The sequence below is a fragment of the Parus major genome, chromosome 3, assembly GCF_001522545.3.
Source record: "Parus major isolate Abel chromosome 3, Parus_major1.1, whole genome shotgun sequence".
Lineage (NCBI taxonomy): Eukaryota > Metazoa > Chordata > Aves > Passeriformes > Paridae > Parus > Parus major.
The window spans coordinates 95221575-95238619 of record NC_031770.1 but is presented as its reverse complement, the minus strand read 5'-3'; the positions used below and the strand labels follow the sequence as shown (position 1 = coordinate 95238619).

Here is a 17045-nt window from a genome sequence, read left to right as displayed (position 1 = left end):
ACAGCTCTCATTCCCCATCCTTCCTTGGTGGAGGATATAGGAGAGTTATGAATGAAGCTGAGCTTGTTGAGTGGAAGGATAGAGTAGCTTGATGGGTACCAGGAGGCTAGCCAAGGTCAACCCACCACAATCAAAAAAGGTGTTTTGCATGTAAAGAGAGCTACAAGAGCAAAGTCATGATTGGTACCAAAATGGCAAAGCTGTCTTCCTTTACCAAAGCACACCAATGAGTAGCTGTGCTGCTGTCTTCCAGGCTGCAGGTCCAGGTGGTGTAGCTTCAGGGGTGTGACTCTGACTGACACAGCAAGCCACAGAAGTCAGGCCTTAGCAGGTGACATTTCTGCTAAACTCATGGCTCTCCCTTGCTTTCTAATCTCCTGGAAGAATTTTGCCTAGTATTTAGCATATATAACTGGGAATCAGGTTATCTAGGGCCTTTATTTCTAGCTAGGGCATTGGCTTGAAATGCCAGTGGGTGGGTGAGGTGACCTTTAGTGAGACATCCCAGGTTGTTCTGCCTCTTTGCAGAAAACAACAATCAGTAGGGATGCAAGACATAATTCATTATTATTTGTAAAGCATTTGCTGATCTGTGGAATACAAGTGTTCTACTTTTGAATAATTCTTATCCTTGCCTTACATTAAAGGTGCATTATTCTTGCTTTTATAATAAAAATGGAGATAAAACAAATACTACAGCAAGTGATAGTGAAAAATAACTTGGTTCTTCTCCAAGGCTGCATTGCAATTTCTATGCATCTCCTAGAACAATGAGAAACCTTAAGAAGAGGAGGATACTACTTTTCTCCCTCTCTTGCCTTTCAAAAGATTTTTAAAGCTGTAATTTAAAGGGATGCTGTGTAATATCTTACTAAATCTTATCACAGAATTAAACACAAAAATGTTAATTGAAGCATATTAGCAATCTATGAGAGCCTCGTGGCCCTCTTAGAATATTGAAGCATAATTTTCAGTTCAGTATTTATCTAGTAGTATATGTTTTCTTCTTTTTCACTGTATCCCAATGTATGGATATTTTATTTGGTCACTAGATAATTTCACCATGACTGTATGTAATTTCAAATATTATTAAAAACAAGGTCTGACCAGGAAGCAGATAAACATTCTAGTGATGGCCTATTTTTGAGGCCAAGATGTTTTTAAATCTTTTCTCACACAGAAATACTTTTTTTCTCTTCAGGGCAGGTATTTGTGGTCTAACACTAAGTTGTTACCTTTCTGCCACCAAAGTCAGAGGCTGACTCCATCTGAATTTGGGGCTGCTTCTTTCCTTCAGTAACTCCTGCAGAATAACTTGTCAGCAAAAATGTTTTCTTCTGCCATCTTTTGTTCTAGTTACAGTGTAATTTATTTTCTCTCTACAGATTTTGCATTGCTTGGTGCGTAGTGGCTCTTTCTGTCATCAGCAGATGGATAACAAACCAATTAAGAAAGGTGCTGTGAATAGTACTTGCAGAATTAAGCACATGAGTATCAAATACCTTTGATAAGCCACAAGGAGAACTTAAAAGTGGTAAAGGGGTAAATTAAGAGATTTATTTCCTAGCTCTCCTTTCTTTTTCCTAGAACAATGAATAGAAAGATTAGTGTATTAGCACCTGAACTATTTTGTAGGTTAGACACAGCAAAAAGCTTATTTATATACTCATATATGACCCGCATGCAGTGTACTGTGACATCAGTGTGGAGACCTCAAGAAGAAGAACATAGGCTCTTGGACAAATGTTAGGTTCTTCTTTTATATAAGACAGAAATTCACATGCTTTATAAAAAGCTTTTTGTAATAAAATATGCAGGTACTTGTTCACAAACTATGCAAAACCCTCTGAGTGTCAAGCAGCATTGGTCTTTAATTTTAAACTGGCATTGTAACACCAGTGAAATAATTTTGTAAAAGATAGTTTAAATAAAGTACTTCAGTAAATATTCGGCCTTTTCTGTGATTTTATAGTCTGAATTTCTTGTGGTGCATTTATATTCATACATCTATCACTTCATTAATTGAGTTTTCTTCTATAAATTGACCCTGACTGCTACTGTAAAATATAGCTTAAATGAAGTGTGGCTTTGAGACCAGGAAGATTATTAAAATATTAAAGCATATACATTGAATCATATGAATATCTTTCTTGCTAATATTTCAAGACTAAATACTCTTTGTCTGAAAGACAACCTTTAATGAACAAACTTGTGGTCCAAAATGGACAAAGCCCCCTCTGGATCTTATTTTTCATTGACTTCCATCCTTTAGTCACTTATACATCTGAAAAATGGATTTAGAATTGCATCACTTAACCTAGTAGCCTTTGACATTCATTTTACTTAAATACAGACAAGTGGTTAAAGTATAAAACATAGGAATGCTGCACCCCTTTTCTTTCCTGTGAAATATAAACATGAGATGGTGGGAGAAATTAATATATTTTGTGTGTAACTAGCAAGCTCAATTCTTGATGGCAAAGTTTGCAAAAGCAAAATAAATTCCTTGTAAAACCTTATAAAAGAATCTATCTCACTAAGCATGGATGTACTCAAAAGAAACACCCACAGGGAGTGCTGGATTTTCTTGCAAAAATATCCATGTGCCTGACTAGGGGGTCACGGCAACTTTGTTAGGATTTTACCCTAGGTCTGTGTTTCTCATATTTATTGTCACTCCAATACAAAACCTGTAAAATAATTATTTTATTGCACACTTGTGAACAGAAAATCAGTGAATTTTATTAGTACTTATGTTGATGAGAAATATTCCTAATTATATTTAAGTAAGTACATGTACCCCCATAGAAAAATTCAGTGTTTTACCATTCAAGTCTCAGAAAGCTACTCAGTGATTAAGTACCATGTAAGTTGCTCGAGATATTCTGACCAGATCGTTCATGGGGGCTAGTAATGGATTATAGTTTTCTAGCTCCAGATTGCCAGTTCAAATCTGGGTCAGGTTGACACTGTCTGAAAATTATTACTGCTTGGTGGCTTATGTGAAATAAGTCGAAGACCTCAATACACTTCCTAAAGGCTGGGTTAATATAACACAAATGTCACCAGATGATTGTTGGTTTCAGGGCTCAGGTGGAAGCACACTGAAGTCAGTGGAAAAACTTCCATTGATTTCAGCAGGTATTGAATTAGGTCTTAATTATGGAGAATGGCTTCTTTGTGCTCTCAGAAGTTATTTACAAGGGGGAGAAGGATGCCCATGATCTGCTCCCGGGAGATGAGCGGTGCTGCCAGCTAGGATGAAGCAAGGGATGCTTATCTGTCCTTGTACTTGTGGAGCTGAACACATAAGGATGGGCTCAGTCTTGACTGAAACACACAAATGTTCCTGAATTTAGGTAAGAATGGGCTTATTCTGAAAGAAAGTGGTAGAGTTAAAACCTCTCTGAAAGTTTATATTATCATTGTCTTCTTAGTCTTGGTGCTGATCAACAGGTCACATAAATGACTTCTATATTTTTTGCAGATCACCTGCCCCCACCTAAAGATATTTCTTGTTTTGTTTGAAGACCAGAAGTCTTTGAACTCCACAGAGAATGACCTCGCTTCAGTCTAAAGTGCCTTTTGTCACCATCCAGGTTCCATTAGTGCAGCAATGAATGAGAAATGACTTGATCCTTGGGGATAAGTGCCATCATAGGGAAGAAATATTAGATATTAACAACTCTTTAGTTTAACTGACTGGAAATTGAAACCAGACAAGTTAACTTGGGAAATGAGACACAGTATTATCACAGTGGCTGATTAGCCAGTGGATCAAACCAGTAGGAAAAATGGAGGAATTGCCATTTCCATCACATCAAGTTCAGATACATGATGTGATAGAAGATACATGATGTTCAGAAGACATGCATTAATCAGATGTGCCACTGGACTCTGTCCAATAACACTGTTTGAATTGTGATAGTAATGTAGTATTATTGCCATGGGAACCACAAAAAGAAATCAAACTGAACTGCTAGTCTAGTGATCTACATATATTTACCACAGCCTTCAGCTCTCTGCTGAGCTTGGGTTGTAGTCCTACTCCAGAAGCACTCAAGTACAACTCTGGTTGTATACTTTCAGTACCCCTTATATTTAATTAACTCAAATTTCAAAATCAGCTCTTGGCTATACAGCTGAGAACAAAAAGTCTAACTCATTTGATATCCTTTTATGATAAGATCACCCTTTAAGTGAATGAAGATAATGGATGTAGTTTTTCTGGATTTTGCTAAAGCTTTTGATACTGTTCCTCACAGAACCCTTCTGCACAAGCTGTCCAGCTGTAAATCAGGCAGGTACGTGGTGCTCTGGGTAGGGAACTGGCTGTGGAGCAGGGTTTAAGGGGTTGCAATGTACACTCAGATGGTGACTAGTGACCAGCAGTGCTCTTCAGGGTTCAATTCCAGAGCCAGTTCTGTTCCATACTTTTATTATGATCTCAGCTGAAAGCACAATTAGCAAATTTGCTGATGATACAAAACTGTGAGGTATTGTTGACTCTCTCAAGGAATGGGAAGCCTTGTGAAAGGATCCAAAGGGACTGGAGCATTGTGGAATCATTAATGACACGCCACTTTACAAGAAAAAATGCCAGATTCTGTACCTGGTATGGACTAACACCAGGCACAAGCATAATTTGAGGGAGGAGTGGCTGGAGAGCAGCCCAGCAGAAAGGGATCTGGGGGTGCTGGGTGACAGCAGGCTGTATGTGAGTCAGCAGTCCCCAGCAGCCAGCAGGGCAAAGCCCATCCTGGGATCACCAAAAGCAGCATCTCCACTCATTCAAAAGAGGGGATTGTCCCACAGCGTTCAGAGTTGGTGCAGCCTCACCTTCAGCACTGGGTGGAGTTCTGGGCCCCACCATTTAAGAAGGATGTGAAGGTCCTTGGATGCATCTCCAGAGAACAACAAAGCTGGTGAAAGGGCTGGAAGGAGTGTCCTGTATGGAATGGCTGACAACTTTTTTTTTGACTAGTTTGAAGAGAAGGTGACTGAGAGATCTCCATCCCTTTACAGCTTCCTGGGGAAAGAGACTAGTGAGGGATGTGCTGAGCTCTTCTGGTATCCAGTGACAGGATGTGTGGGATTGGTTCAAAGCTGCATCAGGGGAGGTTCAGACTTAACATTAGGAGGCTCTAATTCTCTACAGCAAGGGAGGGAAAACACTGGAACCAGCTTCCTAGAGAGGAGCCTGTCAGTGTTAAAAAGGCATTTGGACTATGCCCTTAATAACATGCTTTTACTATTAGTCCTGATCTTCCCTGAAGTGGCATCTCAGTTGGACTAAATTATTGCTATGGAACCCCTCCAACTGGACCATCCTGTCCTGTCCTGTCCCTGTCCAGTCTCTCCTAGGAGTCAATAAAACTATACTTTGTTTTAAAATCATCCCTTTTTTTCATCTTTGTCAAAGCTTTTATGCTTTTATATTTAGTCAGATGTTGGCGACCTGGGGATTTTACATTCTAGCTATGTATTCTGAATGAAGTTTCAGTTTTCCTGTTGAATTTCTGTATTTTAGAACCTCTCATTGCTTGTCTATCAAATTTTTAGCTTAGAGGAAAATAACAAATCTGGCCAGTTTACTATTGATGAAAAAAGATAATAATTGATACTTTCAGGAAGCACCTTTCCAACAGGACAACAAAGAAACCAGATTTTGGGACTGGGCCATGGAACAGAGTCAACAAAGAGAAAACAGACAAAAATATTTTCATTGTAGATGAGGCAGTATGGGTGTTCAATTTAGTCTTGACATTAAGAGCAAGATAATCCCCAAATACAGTTTGTATGAAGCAAAAAACCTGAAAGAAATAAATCAAGGAAAATGTATGGGTTTTGTCCAGGCTTTACTATCTGAAAGAGGAAAACAGAAGTGGTTTAAATTTAGAACTTACTGTTACAGAATGTTCTATGTTAATGAAAAGATGAAATCATGGAACAGAAAATGCACATCTTCATTGGGATATCATCAAGCAGGTGAAGAGGGTTGAGAGGAAGTTCCAAATTCAACACCTAACATTTGGATGAAAAATTATGTTCCTATTATCAGAAGACATCAGACATCGTCTGCACTTGAGCTGTGATACAAACTTGGATATCATTTAAAACATGCAATATTTTGATTTTTCTCTAAATTTTTTTAGTAATGTGTAAGTGATGATAGTGCTTAATCAGAATCATAGAATCATGGAATGATCTGAGTCTGAGGAAACCTCAAAGATCATCTAGGTCCAGTCCTTCTGCTATGGACAGAGACAGCTTTCATTAAACAGGTTGGTCAGAGACCCAACCAACCTGACTTTAAGCAATTTCAGACTTGGGGCATCCACAGCTTTTCTAGACATACGATTATGTCTTTTCTGTTAAACATAACTAAGTTTTAATTTAAATAATTTAAATCACTTTAGCTGCCTTCTTTGCATGGATATTAACATAATATTGCCCATCAAAAAGTTTAGTGTGCCTGAATCATGCATTATAGGAACCTCTAAGTGTAGCTTAGATTTAGACATGAGCTTAGGGAAGTCTATCATGCAAATTCCAAAAATGTTTCAGTGTCCTGTATATAACTTCAGATGTAAAAATGTTATGTTTGTATATATGTGTGTGTATATATATATATATATATAATATTCAATAAGAAATTCCAGTTTCCTTGGGAAGAAATTATATTGTCATTTAGCTGTACAATTTGGAATAGACTTACATATGACAATAATTTATATGTGATACTGGTTTATGAAATCTCACAAAAAATTCTTCTCTTTTGCATTAATTATCTTTTCTGTGGTACTCTCTCTCCTCCCTCCTTCAACTGTGCCAGTAACTTTTAAGTTTCTTAATTGGCAGGTGTGATGAGTGAGAACACAGGATCTGTGTTGAATGATTACAAATCCTGTGTACTTCCCTTGAAGATACACCTTTTCCCATATGCCTGTGTCATTTCTGTTTACACAATCAACAGCTGACAAAGTTTAATTGCTTACTGAGAGATACTAGAAGTCTTGGCGATGGCACAGATTTATACTCGGTTTTTCAGAATTTGCCTGACCTAAAAAGAAGGCGGAAGAAAGACTTCATAATGTCTTCCTGAGGTGAACCAAAGTACCAACAAGGAATGATTGCCAATACAAACCTACAAAATGGATTATTTTGGGCTGGGCAAACACTAAATCTGGATGATAAGGAGAATGTTATGTTACAGTAGAAGTTTTTTGCTTTTAACATGAGAAACACAGGATAGCTAATAATTTACAGACATATATTTGCAGGGGTTAAATTAATTGCTGAGCTTTGCTTCTAATTATTGATTCACTTTATCTGGCCATAAGTCTTCTTTTCCCAACTGTCTGTCCATATATCTCTTATTATTTTTTCCATTGCTTTTTGTAGGATTGCTCTTAACATGGAATTATGGTTAGAGCCATGCTGAATAAGAATATATATGGGTAATTTAAGACAGGAGGGTCATGTGAATCAAAGACTAACCTATATTTGACATATATTTTATCTGTATTTGTATATATTAATGCAGACTGTGCAAACCTGATCAAATGAAAACTTCCATCAAAGTGAAACCTCCATGATCATCAAGTGAGCACAAGCAAAATGAGAAGACAACCACAGACTGTAGCAATCAGTGCTCTGGATCAGTGCTCTGGATTATAATGAAGACCTTACTGTCCATAGCTCTCTCTCTTCTTTATGCAAAGTGTGCACAGAACAAGAGAAAAGCAGTTCAGAATTCTTTTGTTTTAACTCATGGAAAGACAAATAAAAATTCATTCATGGGTATCTCTATCAAGACAGTACAACTTCTTTAAATAATATTTTGCCATAAATATTCTGCCTGGCTTTCTGCTTTAGTTTTAGACACCAGCCTATATTAGAACTGAATTATATTTCAGGTGTTTCATAAGGCTGTTTCACAGTTTTGTGTGAAAAACTACCTGTGTGTGGATGTCAGAATTCCCTAATAATTCAGACATATTCAAAATTTCATGTATTCTAAGTTTTCCTAAAGAAAAATTACTGCCAAAAAGTCTTAGTCAGTAGAATTGTCTGTCATGTAATATAGACTTACCCTGTATATGATGATTTCCAGAAAAATAAGACCTATCAGTCAATGAAAAAAGATCCTTCTGGTTCTCATTCCTGTGTTAGGAAGATAAGAATTAGAAGAAAAACAGTCATTTGGAGAGTGAAAACAGAAGTTTGTAAACAGACATGTCAGCCTAACATTACTGCTACCTAAATGGGAAAAGTACGATATATGTATAGAAAAATTTGCAGAAAAACTTTGGCTTTTCCTGCCAGGCCTTGAAGATGGTTGAAAGTCACGTAAGTGCAGATAGGATGATTCTTCGTCAAACTTAATCAGCCTTGTCATTGACTGTATTTATGCTGTTTCTGGTTGTTTGAATATGGGCAGTGCCACACTGTGCCATGCATAGTCAAGTGCTCTCAAGTTCTACCTCAAGAAGATGGATTTTGTCTACAGCCTCAGATTTACGTGCTTAATTGCTCTATGGAAATGGCTAAGTTTGTTTTGAAGATACAGATTCTGGTTTTGATGACAGAAATGTCTTGGATTAACTGACAGTGTCTAAGACCTTGAAGAGATCAGAATTTATTATATGTAATGATCAGAAATTCACTATCTCATTCTGAAAGTACAACAGTCATTACTCTGGCTCTATGAAACTCCACAGGCAGCTAGTTAACGCGGTGCTGGGCCCAGCTAGCTCTGGCACTGCGCCACACCAGGAGTGGGACACACCTGGGGAGCAAGATGACCTGAGGTGTGGCTTAGAGCAGATACTCTACTGCACTGTTCTAGCATCGGGTACAGGGTGGAGGCAAGGACAAGGAGAAGGCATTTGTGCGGGTTCCAAAGAAGGTTTACCTCCATGGTGGGCCCAGGGACAAAAGACAAAAGATACAATGGTATGGCAGCTCATATATGGGCGAGGATCAAGGGGCGGGTATAAATCATGAACCAATAGGGGAAGGACTGGGGAGGAGCATGGGGTGGGGTTACACAGTGCATAAACCAATGGGGAAGACAAGGGGAGGAGAGTGGGTTACATGGGCCAATGGGCCATTGAGGTTTAGGGCATTTCCAGAGGGGTGGGCCCGGCAGGAGTTTGGTACAAGGGAGGATTGATATCTGGAGAGACAAGGAGCAGGGAACATTAGGGAACAAGGGGCAGGTATCAGGGTAGACTGACAACTGGGATACAACTTGGACTGAACCATTGATATAGGGGACAACAGAATAAACCATTAAAGGGAAATGCACCACAACATCTCATAATTAACAGCCTCACCAAGATCAGGACTGATATGGGTTGAAGACAAGGCTGGCTTCTAATAATGGCCTCATGTATTTGTTTTTATTTACATATAAGAGGAAGAGACATGAGCAGATGTGTGGGAAGAAACCTGGTGATGATTATGAAAAAGGTTAATAGAAAGTCTCATGGAGCTGCCTGTTGCATCTTTGTCCTGTTGCTGGGCACTGCTGACACCTTCCACCAGATACGGACAGACCTTTCACCAGCCCTTCTCTGACACCTTCCTTCAGATATGGACAGACACTTCTCTTATTCCCTCTCAGCTGCTTCTTCTTGAAGCTGAACAGGCCCAGCTCCCTCAGCCTGTCCTCATAAGAGAGATGTTCCAGTCCCTTAATCACTGTAGCCCTCCTTTGGACCCACTCCAGGAGTTCTGTATCTCCTGTCCTGAGGAGCCCAGAACTGGACAATCCAGGTGTGGCCTCACTAGGGCTGCGTAGAGTGGCAGGATCACCTCTCTCAACATGCTGACAATGCCCTTCCTAGAGCCACTGGGTTATTTCAGGCAAATATTTACTTCTCAGTAACTCAGCTCCACCTCTGTAAAACAAGGCTGGAAATGTCAATCTGACCCATGCAGGGTTGCATAAAGTCTCAGAGATGTTGCAGTCCTAAGATAACAGGAGCGAAAATGAGACTTCTTGGAAATGTCTATAAAGGACAGGGTGGTTATGGTTTCTATATGAGAGCTACAAAATACCTAATTTCAGGAACCTTATTTAGACACCCTGGTTAGATATTGGAACCCCTAGATTCCATACCTAGCTAGTGGAGAAAAAAACTGCCTCCAAAGGGCAGTTAAGAACATAACATTAGTGAAGCTCACACCCTGAATTGTCATTGAAGAAGTTGTTAATTACACATAAATGCTATTAAAATAACTTCTGAAGATACGTGCACTTTACATCAAGTACTATGTGCTACAAGTTAATACCTGCCCCAAGGTTTCCTTACAATGTGGCTGCTACACTAGTCTTCCCTCTTCCCCAAAGACTACCTTAGATTTGACACTAATATGAGATTTGTATGGCCATACAAATAAATAGGAACATATTTAACTCCAGAGTTTTCCCCAGCCATTTGAATTGGTCATGAAGTTTTACATTGCTTCAGTTGATTACATCAAAATTATTCAAACTAACCAAAATACGATAAATATCGAGAAAACATAAGGAACAGGATAAAATAATTTTAGCACAGCAGAATTTTGGGGCTCTCTTCTATTATGTATTTTCTGAAGTATGGCATCTAAATTTCTTGCACTTGTTCAGGGCTTCTAGAAGGCCCTTGGTGGTACTTGAGGGATTTCTGTACACAACTAACATGAGCACTGAAGGAAGAATAGAGCCCTTTAGTTCTCTTCTGTCTGTGTAAATCTTCAGATGTTCTGAGCTGCCTTTTGATATTCTTCAGAAATGTAGCTGGAGTATGGTTGAGAATTTCAGTGTGATAATCCCATGTTGCCAGTGATATTATAAGCAATATTAAATGTCAAAAATAACAAAAGGCAGTCTGTCTTTTTTTTTTCCCCATTCCAGTCAAAGAAATAGTTATTCAAGTTATTCAAAGCAGCAGCACATTTCACAGGTTGTGACAGAAATCTAGCATCAGTGCTTTTGAGGTTTTTTTGCATGCAGTCAGACTTAGCTGATTTGTACTTATTTTATACATATGTCAGGGCCACCAAAGGAAGTAAGTGCTAACCTATCTCATAGCATGTGCCTTGACAGAAAATATTATAGGTCACAGAATTCAAAGCTACTGGCCACCCACTGTGTTGCATTTATTGCTGGGAAACTTCATGTGAAAGCTGCCATTCTGACCAAGTCTGTGCACAGAGACCCAGTAGTAGCTGTCACTCTTGGAGAAGTCAATTTGTATTGAAACTACAGAAAATACAAATAACAAACAAGTTTCTGGACTGCCAAATATCAGCCTAGTTAGGGAATTTTATAAACTATTTTCATCCACATTGAGTTGGAATGAAATTCTGTGATGTGACAAAAGGTTTATGAGCCATATGGGGCTTTTATATTTTCTTTTTTTTCTTTTTTTTCTTTTTTCTTTTTTAATTATTTTTTTTTTTTTAATGAATGCAGTCTTATTTGCACTGGTAGTGGGTGAGAAGGTTGGAACAAGAGTTAAAGCTAGCCAAAAAGGTATTAGCAAGGCAGCTGAGCAATGATGGCTGGAGTTATGGCTGTTTTGAGCTTTGCACTTTTGGAAGGTATTCAAATGCCTTCTGAATTGAAAATTTAGCAAAATGTAGGCAGAGGATAGACAAGGAGCTGGGTATAAGAGGAAGGTGATGAAATAAAGATCAGATCTTATTTATGTTGTGTCTAGAACTCAGTTCTTAGTTCACTGTTTTCTTATTTCCTGGTCTACTTTGATGTGTAATAAAACCCATGTGTTTTCAGAATGCTACTAAAAGCATCCTGGCATAGCTTCCTGGTAGATTTTTATGGGGGGCTCTGCAAACCTTGATTTTGGATTCAAATGAAGGGTGCCTGTCAAGTGCTAAGATCTAAAGTTTAAGTAAGTATCCCTTTTCCATCAAAAATATTATTGACCAGAAAATTACTTAAACCAAAAATAATAATCAATTCTGTTAGATTTGGCAAGCCTTTATAGATAACTAAGACAGCAGAAAAAAAAGAGGAACATTTCTCTTAAAAAAAATCTGCTGCATTATTTCAGTCTTTTCAAAAGCAAACATCTTAGTTTTGCCAAATGAGAGAATTTAATATCGAACTTAGAAACAGATTTTTAGAAAGGTTTTATAAAACATCACACAAACCAAAATATTTTGGCTGACCCACTTTCTCAACTGGTCTCTTGAGAAAATTGACAGTGTTTATTTCAAGCAGGTCCAAGGTGGGATTTTTCTTTTTCTTTTCTTTATTTTTTTCTCCTTCCCAACCTTCACGTTTTGAGTATGGTTAAATCAACTTTGATATACGTAGCTCTGCACTAAGATACCTCATGAACACTTCCTTCTCTCAGGGTTTTATAATGGTTTTCCTGTTTTAGTGCTGGCAATTTGACCCCTTGCAGTCTGCAGTAACAGGGTTAATTTTTCATTTGAGGGCAATAGGGACTTGTGTGACATGGGTTAAGCTGTAATCACACCCACCAGCGAGGCTCCAGGTCTGCAGCAGCACATTTGTCCAGGGCTGACTGGATATAAGCTGCAAATATCGAGAGCACAAATATACTGTTACCATGAAGACCCTAACCCAAATCCCAAAGCAGTGCACTTTACTCCACTTACCACTTTTCAGTATCTAACTGGTAGCTAACTTTCTAGATGCCTGTCTGCTGTTTTCCACCACTATATCTGTTCACCTCAAGTGGCTGCAGAGATTAATTTTTCCATTTCAGAGAAAAGCCTAGTCTAGTCAACAACTTTGTATATGCTTTTTGAGTTAATGAAGTATAGCAAGCACTGTTGGCTTTTCTTGCTGAGCATGTGAGTGCCTGGTCTGGAAAGAGGCTGGCTAGCAGGTGCCTTGGGACTAGGAGCGACAAGGATGCTGGTGAAGTATTCATACTTGGGACTGCTGTCAAGAACTGATCAGAGCTGCACAGGGACTGTAAGGGAAAAAATGGTATCAAAGTATTGAATCAATGAATCACTCCTGAATCTGAAAGCCTAGTCAACCTGACTCAGAGGAACTTCTGAATTTGTAGAGTTGTAGAGTGTGACTACATCTCTTAATGTCGTTGGGAGAGGTTTGATCTTGGTGGCCTTGTGAGAGGTCTCCCTTACTAGTTATTAAACTAGTTTTTAATTTTATTAAGCAAGTTATTAAACTAGTTGGCAAGTCCTTCCAGGAAAACTTATGCACAACAGTGCATCACAACACACAAATCAAAATCTGTACCTTTTTGTCCTGCTAATAAAAGATTACTCTGCAGGTGGAAAAATTTTGTACTTTAAATGGTTGAGCTGGTTTAGGTCCTGGGTTGCTTTTGGCTAGAGACTTCCAACAAATCTGCTTAATTCAGTATAGGCACTATATGTTCCTGTGGTAAGGACAAAACTGTCCATCTGTCTCTCTTAAACAACGGTGATCTAAACATAATTTTAAACACCTGTCTGCTTTATGTGAGAAGTGTGTTTCAAAACTCCACTGTGTGTACTGGTTGGACAGGACATAAAGGAGTTTACTAATATATGAGGCTGAATTTCTGAATTGTATCCCTGGTGTCTTTGTGCTGATATCATTAGGAATTTGGCTAGGCTGTTTCCTGGCATCGTGCATATACATGGAAACAGACCTGAGGTACAAAGGTGTAATGCTTTGTGTTAAATTTATATGTAAGATTAACGTGCCAACCAATAAGAATGTTATTAACTTGAGTGCAGTCAAGAGAGGATATAGATGTAAAATTTTGTAAAATTTTTATTCCAGAGGTGACTCGATCCATCCAACTTTTTTTTTTTTTTTTTCTGTACTCTTGGGATTTGGGTTTTTCTGACCCCCTCCTCTGCTCATCCTGCATCTCAGCGAGGTCATAGTTATAGTAAAACCTGCTGAGGAAGCTTCCTGACCTGCAGGGTTCTTGAGAGGATACTCTGTGCTGCCACCAATAGTTTTGCATATGTGGAAAATCTGATACAGAGCTAGCTTAGGTGTTCTTTCACAGTATTGGCCATTGCTCAGGCACAGCTATGAACTGAGCATCAAGGTTTAGCATTCCTACCACCTTGCTTTGCCATGACTGAATTTCAGTGCTTGAAGATAGTGACTTCTTTTGGTATAGTGACAAACACAAAGGAGGATGTCCGCCAAAAACAAAAATGTTCAGTGATAGCAACCCAAAAGGGGTGGGTGGCTTATACAACAGCCCTACCCCAAGTTAATGTTGCATATGTTGTATAATGAATCTCCTCTTCCTCTTTTCTCTCCAACAAAGCTATAAATATCTTGAATTCCTAGGAAAAAAATAAAAAAATCCCTGGTCAACCCTGTGGTGCTAAAAAAAATCTTTCTTTATCCTTTAAGCTATCAAGTTCCAGCTGTTCCCAGAGTTCACTGATGTGTCAGGAAGGAATTGCTTTAATACTTTCATAAAGAAATATTTGCTCATACAGTCTGTTAAGCTTTGACTGTTGTTCAGGGGACATTGTCTCTTTACCACCACTGGCTGTTTCTCTGGCTCTTAAGCAGTTCACTTTGTCGCTCACCACGAGCCATCCTTTCCCAGCCAAAATGGTCATGTGTGATTTTCACATTCAGAGCCCTGACTGCCAAAGTTGGATCATACCCTCATGACCCATATAAAATCTGTTATCAATTTCCTCTTACTATGAAATATAAATTATTAACAGACCTTCAGAGTCTGTTACACCAACTATTTAAAGTAATTATTTTTTTTCCCTTAAACAGGAGAAGCAAAGACATTACAGTGATTATTTTTATTCTGCAACCCAAGTGGATTAGATTTATCACTGTTGGTCCAGGTTCCACAATAATGGAGATTTATTTATTGTTAGCTTGGGTTAAAAAAGGGAAAGAGGTGTCCAAAATCCTTCTACACACATCTGTTAGATTAGAACACAGGAGCTTTGGTGCTTGCTTTTTACTCCTTTGCCTGCTTCATTGCACTCAGGCTGGAGAGTCAGAATAGTGCTGGTGGGAGAGCAGCTGCCACTCACAGTGAGTCGTGGCAGGCAAGCTCAAAACTGACTGTGTAGTTATGTCCTAACATAAAAATAAATGTGAGTATAGATGCTACAGATACATTTACCGAAGTTTTTTTTATGGAGATGTGCAAATATGCATGTCCTGTTCCTCATACGAACAAACAAATGTTTACCCTGCTCTTTAACAGTTTAACTAAATATTTTTTATTTTTTTATTTTACTTTTAGGATGATGGGTTGGAGGGACGAGACTGAGCTGGGATGCTGGGGAAGACAGTGAAGGATTGGAATTGCTGTCCCTGCTGCTGACACTTTGGGGTAATAATTGCTGTAGTTTCTGTTCTTTCTTCTCTTCCATGTAGCAATAACTTGTACCGTGACCCCTTCCCAGGACCATCAGTGTGATCTGGTTGCCCATGGCCTGGCTTGAGCAGCAGAGAGAGGAAACCCCTGGACTGCTCTGCTGCTCCAGCGACTCCTCACGCCTCAAGCTGCTAAATGGTGACCTATTCACCTGGCTTGAGGGTGCTCCAGTGTGTGCTGGCACGTTCAGAAAGACTGCGAAGATGGCAGCTGGAAGCAGTAGGATGTGTTGTTTCTACCTCTCTGCTGCTACTGTATGGGATCCCACAAGTGGACACAGGTCTGCAAGACCAAGCCATGCATATCATGAAGGAGCTGAATGGCTGAACTAAAATTGTGTATTTGAATGTTATTTTGTTAATCAAATACTTTTTCTCAAAAGAAATAGGATTTTCTCTGGAATCCAGGGCAAAGCTTGATTGAGTAGTGCATTTATATTAAGTTTTACTGGTTAGTCTTGGCAGTCTCATAGGACATATTTTTAATTTCCTGCCCAAAATGTCTGTGTGATGCGTGGCATGTTTTTAAGTAGAAGATGTTTTCACAGAAGATGCAATGGTGCTTCTACAATGAGCATATATCTGATTTGCAAAGTACTCTGAGATCCTCTGCATTCCTCATGGGAAATATTGTCTCTGGCTTGCATTTCTCTAAGGTTGGTGGATTCATTAGAAATTCTGGGAAGTTCTACATAGTGATTTTGTAGTAATGACTGCTGGTTTTCATAACTTTTTAGTATGTCAGTTAATTCTCGCCTCATGACAGGTCAGTTCTCTCACACCAGAGTTCTCCATCATTGGCCTGACATACCAGCATTGACACTCTGCTATTTAAAAAGTGTCTAAAACACCATACATATTTATTTTCAAAGTCATATGGTCATTTTTCTGCTATCAAGAGATCCTATGAATTTTGCCTACTATAGGCACAAGGCATAATTATCAGAAAAAAATTTTCTGTGTTTTTATATAATAATTTCTTTGTTCTTATTTTTGTAAATGGGAAAAAATCCCCACGACAACAACACTTAAAAAATAATCTGCTTTCTGCTTTGAACTACAATTCATGGATCAGCAGGAACATGTTATGGTGAAGTGTTGATAAACATTCATTGCAGCTGCTGGCTACATTTAACACTACAGCTGATTTTTCTCAAATTTGGGAAGAAAACTTGAGGTTGTAACAACTATATTTTTATTGACAATGATTTGTCTTTTCACTATTATGCACTTTCATTAGAAGTGCAGTAAACACTTTACAAATCTGTGGAGTACACAGTAATTTTACTGAGTATGATTACATGGAGACACTGGGTCACACCACACCTGAATTTAAACCTGGATGTGAAAGAATCTCTGGTGGAGCTCTGAACAGGGTCCTGGAGCTCTCATTTCTCATTGACAACACACTGTACTGGACAACAATCAGTTTTGCTGCCTTTGGTATGCATTCCACATCCCCAGGATGGCCTGGCATCTCTGATGCAATAGCTTAAATCTTCCAAGCAAATATTTATGTGAGAAACATAAGCAATTTAACTGCGATACTGAGAGGAATAGTAGTTTGGGTTTCTATTTCCTTAGAAAAAAACAAGGACCAAACTCTTACCAGATTAAATAAAAACCCACTTTCTTTGGGTTTATGCTGTTGTCTGGAAAGAAT

General features: G+C 38.7%; 1 long non-coding RNA gene across 1 annotated transcript in view; it reads right to left on the bottom strand.

The window, feature by feature from the left end:
- The window catches only part of LOC117244089, a 34388-nt gene extending 26220 nt beyond the window's left edge, over positions 1 to 8168 (bottom strand). Inside the window, exon 1 of the long non-coding RNA XR_004496515.1 lies at positions 8096 to 8168. This is a non-coding gene — a long non-coding RNA (uncharacterized LOC117244089). The remainder of the gene's footprint in view (positions 1 to 8095) is intronic.
- Positions 8169 to 17045: the final 8877 nt, after the last annotated feature.